The sequence below is a fragment of the Amblyomma americanum genome, chromosome 5 (genome assembly GCF_052857255.1).
Source record: "Amblyomma americanum isolate KBUSLIRL-KWMA chromosome 5, ASM5285725v1, whole genome shotgun sequence".
NCBI classification, from domain to species: domain Eukaryota; kingdom Metazoa; phylum Arthropoda; class Arachnida; order Ixodida; family Ixodidae; genus Amblyomma; species Amblyomma americanum.
Window position 1 is genome coordinate 37,913,932 of NC_135501.1, and position 6,515 is coordinate 37,920,446.

The 6,515-nt window shown below is 43.3% G+C and overlaps 1 long non-coding RNA gene across 1 annotated transcript; it reads left to right on the plus strand.

The window, feature by feature from the left end:
- The first annotated feature begins 242 nt into the window (after window positions 1-242).
- On the plus strand, window positions 243-3,506 carry LOC144134637 (uncharacterized). Its single transcript, XR_013315187.1, has 3 exons — window positions 243-254; window positions 329-529; window positions 3,294-3,506. It is a non-coding gene; the product is annotated as an uncharacterized LOC144134637 (long non-coding RNA).
- Window positions 3,507-6,515: the final 3,009 nt, after the last annotated feature.

Here is a 6,515-nt window from a genome sequence, read left to right on the forward strand (position 1 = left end):
ATTTAAAAATGGCCGATCTTCCCGAGCTGCAGCGTCGCTGGTTGGAAAGAAGTAGGCTGTGGGGGTTTGAGCCGTACGGCGACACAGCTTTGCGGGTGCAAGATCGGCCGTCGTCAGAGGACGACAGCTGTGGAATGGCTGCGAAGACGGTGCGTGCGGCCGGCAACTAGCGGTCGTAGCCCGCGGCACAACCGCTACTTGCGGAAGCCTCGACCGTGAGCCTCCCGAACCCGGTCGTTGGGGAATACACACTGGTATGTCCGAGTGTTGTTGCTTACGTTGAGCAGTTTTCGAGAGAGTGCAATCGCTAACCGAAGCATTCGAATAGGTGTTTCTGCGGGCGGTGCGTGTCGATGCCCACTGCACTCGAGAGCACCTGCTGCCGCGAGATCCCGGCAGCGACTGTGAAGCAGCCGTCCGGGTGCATCACGGAGCACCCCCACTTTTATACCCTGCGCCTCGACGAAGTGGTGCTTACGGTGGCACTGCAAATGCTTCTGGACCATGGGCTACACGTCGAGCACACAAGGTAAGAACAATGCTCAAACGGAGACGTAGCATGAACAAGCGACCACCTTTTCTTGCTCTTTTCTCACATGCGAAGCGCTGTGATCAAACTGGAAGACAGTGCTCATCAAAGACTTCAACTTAGCGATAACTTCTGGGATCGCATCGTTCCCTAGGAAAATGCGTAAAAGCGCCGATGTTTTGTTTGTACAAGGTGTCACGGTGTGCGTGCACATCGCGACACGTCAGTGCGAACGCGACATTGGTGGTCTTTTTTCTTTTTTCATATGTGTAGACGAACACGATGTTTTGCTACTCAGGTGGTAAAAAATTCTCGAGTAAGCGAGCAAGGCAGATGAGACGTGTCTTCTGGCATATGTGAACTCGGATAATGCGGTTGAAGATCATGCACAATGTTGGTCGGTATATAGATGCTGACCAGACATATTTCTGTTTTACTGGCTGGGTGTATATCTTTAACAAGTGCAGCACAAGAGAAGCCGATTGCAACGGAAAGGGCTGTGAGAACTGCTGTAAAATCAGTACAAAACAAAAAATCCTTTATTTCGCAGGAGACTGTACAAAATGGAATTCCATATAGCAAAGTAACCTAGCCCCACTCACTACCAGGACAATCACCATCCCAGCACTGTCCTAATTGCTATCTTTTTTTGGCAGTGCGCATTAGGTGCCGACATTCTATAGTGTGCCATACAAATTGTTTCGATTAAAAAGCATTTGGTGATAGACTTCATTGCAGCCATCATCACTTCTACTAATGCGTGGATGCTTGTGGCACAGCATGGTGTATAAAATCCGCATCTTCAGCAGTCACACAGTAAACCTGTCTTACATGTGTCGACACTGGCATCTTGCATGTGCTGGGGGTGCGAGGCATTCCTCTTTGATCAAAAACTCCCAGCTGTTCCTCAGCTCCACCCACCAGCTCTAAAGTTGTAAAGTCATAGGGCCGATCAGCGTGAAAGAAGAGGTGGTATCACAAAATCAAACAGAATTATTTAATTACACAAATAGTTTTTTATTGATGAACACCGCACAAAAAGTGCTTGCCTTGGTTTCGATGACTGTTGGTTTCCTCTATTTGTAATTCATAAGTCCCTCATTTCCCTCACTTATTTGCTCAGCAGCTTCACAAGAGGCCCTATCAATCTTGATGCCACAGGTAGCATAAGAGAGTTCTCTCACAGCTTCTGCCCTCGTCACTCAATCACATTCCTACGCGACACTTTTAGTAACCGCCATGTATGAGGGCGGCACTGATGAACACTCACAAGGTTAGGTTACATGCAACATGAAAATCACCTATAGCAGAAGACTGGGCAGCCGCTACCATAGCTAAGTTGGTAGAGCATGGGGCGCAAAATTTGGAGGTTGGCGGTTCAGAGTTACCTGCTGCATGTTTTTGTTTTTTTTCTTCTGCTTCCTGATTCATGACTTAATTACACTAATAATTTTGCACTGATGAACAACACAAAAAAAAACATTCCGCTATGCTTGCCTTGGTTTCGATGACTGTTGCTGAATCCTTAATTTGAAATTCGCAACTTGCCATGCGAAATCTGTGAAACACTTCACTGAATAAAGACAGATTCTTCTGAAGACCTGCTCAGCAACTGGGTGCAGCAACCTGTAGTGTCGCCCAATATGTGCTCTTACCGGCCACGGCAGTAATGTTCGTTCCTGTTCACTCTTCCAACATTTACACGGGCACTCGCCACTTGCTTTTTGAGCCAGATGTGAACAACGCTGCGAAACAGAATGTTCTCGTACCACGGGCCGTTCTTACCGTAGATGACGGTTGCGCACAAGTGTGGACAGTGAATGCCTCATCAGAACCTGTTTTGATCACGTCGGGGCTTAAACTCACTTGATTTGATGCTTATGACACTCTTACTATCAGATCCATGTCTAAGTGCGAGCATTCCAGTCGAGCCACAGACTTCGCCGTCAATATCGATCGCATGATTAACAAGTCGCTTTTGTCGTTCAAACTGCTTGCATTAGAGACTGTTCTTAGCCAGTATGCATCAGTGTTTGATTTTGCTCAGCCAGCCACTTCCTCTCCGCTGCCAATTTATGGCATGCAACACTAAATTAACACTGGTACCGCTCTGCCCATCACACAGAAGCCTTGTTGTGTGTCCCAGGCCGAATGGACTGGCCGAATGGCCGAATGAATTCACATAGCCTTCCTAAAACGCTGCTATCACAATGCTGACTAAATTGCTTGAGGACAACCTTCAACTGACCTGGGGCCAAATGCTAAGCCGTGCTATAGTGCAGTGGGAAGATGATGATGGACTCGATGGGCGCAAAAATGAGCTATGGTGCTCGCCGCTAACCGTTCAGTGACGATCCCAATCCCCACTTTGGATTTGTAAATAAACGCTTTCCTGTAATTGCAACTTCGTATGAATATAATACTTCAGCAACATTTGCCTGTGCTGCATGTGGACCACTGTGCCACCATGAACAAAAAGTTTCAGTGCTGCCACGAAAATGTGGTTGTGCCACTGTAGCATTTTTGTTGTCTACCATTCTCTCTCAGTAACTTCAGGGTGTTGCAATAGAATTCAGAGTTCATAATGCTGCCAGGAAGAACACACAGTGACAATCACATGATCTAACTTGCAAACAATGACGTTGGAACTAACTGTACAGACACTGGTAACATGATTATCTTTCAGCATTTTAAAAGCCTGAAACTGAACATTCATTTTGCTGTGCTGAAAAAATGGTAACTCTTGTTTTTCTCTTGTCAACAGGAGGTACCGCTTCATCAGCTACAGCCAGCTTGCACACTGGCATTGGGATGCCTGGGCAGACATCACAGGAAGGTCCTCCCTGCTTGTGCTGTACACCAAATAAGAGAGAGGTTTCCATCCGAAGGTTACACTGGTTTCCAGTATGCACAAGGGTTGTAGAAGTTTGTTCAGCAATGCTTGTGAAGTTGCAGTCATGCCTTGTTAACATGGACACCCTGCAATAAGAACAATTTTCAAGGACTGATCTCTTCCCATTCCATTCTGACTTTGTAATATAGAAACTCTGCCTGGACTATGGACAGCTTATTTGGGAACCAAAAGCAAAAATAGATGCATTTTGTCTCAGTTTTGTAGCTATTGCTTTGGTACTCTTCCGGGACCATGCTCTTTGGCTATAATTTGCAGTTGAAAATTGGTTGTTGGGGGAAGAAAATGGCGCAGTATCTGTCTCACGTCTTGGTGGACACCTGAACCACGCAATAAGGGAAGCGTTAAAGAAGGGACTGAGAGAAGAGAGACAGAAAGAGGTGCCGTGGTGGCGGGCTCCAGAATAACTTGGACCACCTGGGGATCGTCTTTAACGTGCACTGACATTGCACAGCCCATGGGCGCCTTTTGCGCTTCGCCTCCATCAAAACGCAGCCGCCCCTGTCAGGTTCGAACACCGGTACTCCGGCTCAGTAGCAGAGTTTTGACCTTCATTCGTTATTTTTGACCACTCACATTATAAATCATTTTTCTGAGAACAAAAGTGTCTATATTAACCACACATCACTGTATTATGCAATTTAACAAGTGCTGAAGACGGGAATGCAACTTTGGGACAAGTGACTTCAAAGTGTGAAAAGTTTTGCTGCAGATTAGAGCATTTGAAAGAAGTAGCACCCGCTAGGTGTTCATTATTTTTGTGAAAGGTTTTTTTTAAAAAAATTCTGTGTTTTTATCCATCCATTTCTAGTGTCTGTGGCGGAAGGTGTTTTGAAGAAAGTCTGCAATAAAAAAGGCCAGGATAACCAGGAAGCCATGAGTAAGAAAGAAAAAGTGGCCGTCATTCCTTATTTTCATAAGTTTTCTCATAATCTCAAAAAAATAGCGCAACGTTCGGGAGCCAGAGTGGTTTTTTCGGCGCCTAAGAAGTTGAGTCATCTGTGTACGAAACATTTCAAAAAATCTAAAAACGGTGTTGGTTGTACGAAAAAACATAGGAAAAAGTTTGTCCATTGTATTGAAAATGTCATTTATCAAATTCCTCTTTCCTGTGGCAAGCAGTATGTAGGGCAAACCGGCAGATGCCTGAATGATAGGCTTCGAGAGCATGGGCGTGACGTAGATGATATGCGTGGAAAAGGGTTGTCAGTCCACTGCCGGTCATGTGACTGCATACCGCTTCTTGAACAATGCATGGTTTTAAAAGTGCACAATAACCGGTTGACACGAGAAATCATAGAAGCGGAATGGATATCACTTTTGAAAGATGATTGTGTGAGTACCCCCTCTGTATCATTGATGGCGAAAGAGCTCGCATATCTGGCTGATACGCTTTGCTAGCACGTGGTTTGACGGCGTGTTGGTCGTGATTTCGTTATAAAACCACTTTTTCTTTCTGAAATAAACCATTGTTGGAAGTAAGCGCCGTGTGTTGTCTGTCTTTCTGTGTCCTCGTTTCTTTGCGCTACGTTTTTCACCTTGAAGTAATTACAAGTTTTGTACAAAATTCAGAGCACTGAAATTATACCAGGTACATAACACAAGTCAGACATCAAACAAAGTACACAAAAAACACATTTCAAGAAACGTGGCAAAAAAAAATTGTACAATTGATTTGCATGAAAAAAAGAGCACAAGAAGAGAACAGAAAGAAAACAAAAAAACATAGGGTGTAACAGAACACAGTATACCAAAACAAAGTATTACCAGGGGAGAGGAATTACAAGAAACAAGACCTCAAACCTCTTCTATTCAAGCCTAAAGTGTGAGTATTTTGTTTAGTATAAGTGGGAGGTTATGTGATAACGCTTGATACTTATAAAAAGTTCGGAACCTTGGGATTTCCCACAAATCTTTATTTCTTGTGGGTACGTTACCGTCGCAGCGCTGCAGTGCTGCTAATGACTTTAGTTGGTTTAGTGTAGTAAGGGAGGAAAAGTAAAATGTTTTCAATAGTCGGAATTCATAAATATCCTCAATACGAAATATTTCAAATGACCTGAAGGTACTTGTTGTAGTGGCCATTGGTTCCATATTGGCCATATGACGAATTATTCGCTTTTGTATTACTAGAAGCCTGTTTAAATTTCCTTTAGTTGTTGTGCCCCATACTAAAGTACAATAATTTAGATGAGAGTTAAATAATGCTTGATATATCTGAAGTTTCGCTTTCAAAGGAAGTATACTGCGGCAGTGTGCTAGAGCTCCTGTAACTGAAGACAGTTTTTTACATAGATAATTGATATGAGTATCCCAGCCTAAGCTAGAAGAGAAGTATACTCCAAGAATCTTGTGGTGGTCAACAACTTCTATTTCTAGAGTTTCGAAGATAATTGTAAGGGTCGTTTTAACTTCTTTATTCCTGTCGCGAAAAATCATTGCTTTTGTTTTGACAGCATTTATCTTGAGTAGGTTTGCTTTGGACCAAACAGACAGTTTTTGAAGTACTTCGTTACATTTCAGTATTAAATTATCTATGTTTGTTCCCGAAATAAGTAGAGTGCTGTCGTCAGCATAGATGATAAAATCTGTTGAATGATCTATGTCTACAATGTCATTTATATTGGCGTTGAACAATAGCGGACCAAGAACGCTGCCTTGCGGGACTCCATATCTAATAGGTAGAATCACTGAATTATGGTTGTTTAAGTGCACAAACTGAGCTCTGTTTTCAAGGTATGTTTTGAGTAAATCTATGCACTTTCCGCGGATTCGATAAGATTGCAGTTTACTGAATAAAATTTTGTGGTTCAGGCAGTCAAAGGCAGACAAAAACTGCAAGTGTGAACATATTGTTTTCTATGTTGTGCAAAATACTTTCTTTTATTGCTAATAGAGCCATTTCCGTCGACCTGTCTTTCCTAAAGCTGTATTGCGCGTCACTCAGAACGTTATGTCTATCAAAGAACCCAGTTATTCTAAAAGAGCTTATTTTTTCCAGCGCTTTCGAGAAGACTGGAAGAATAGATATAGGTCTATAATTTGTTGGCAAGTTGCGATCTCCTCCTTTAAAGA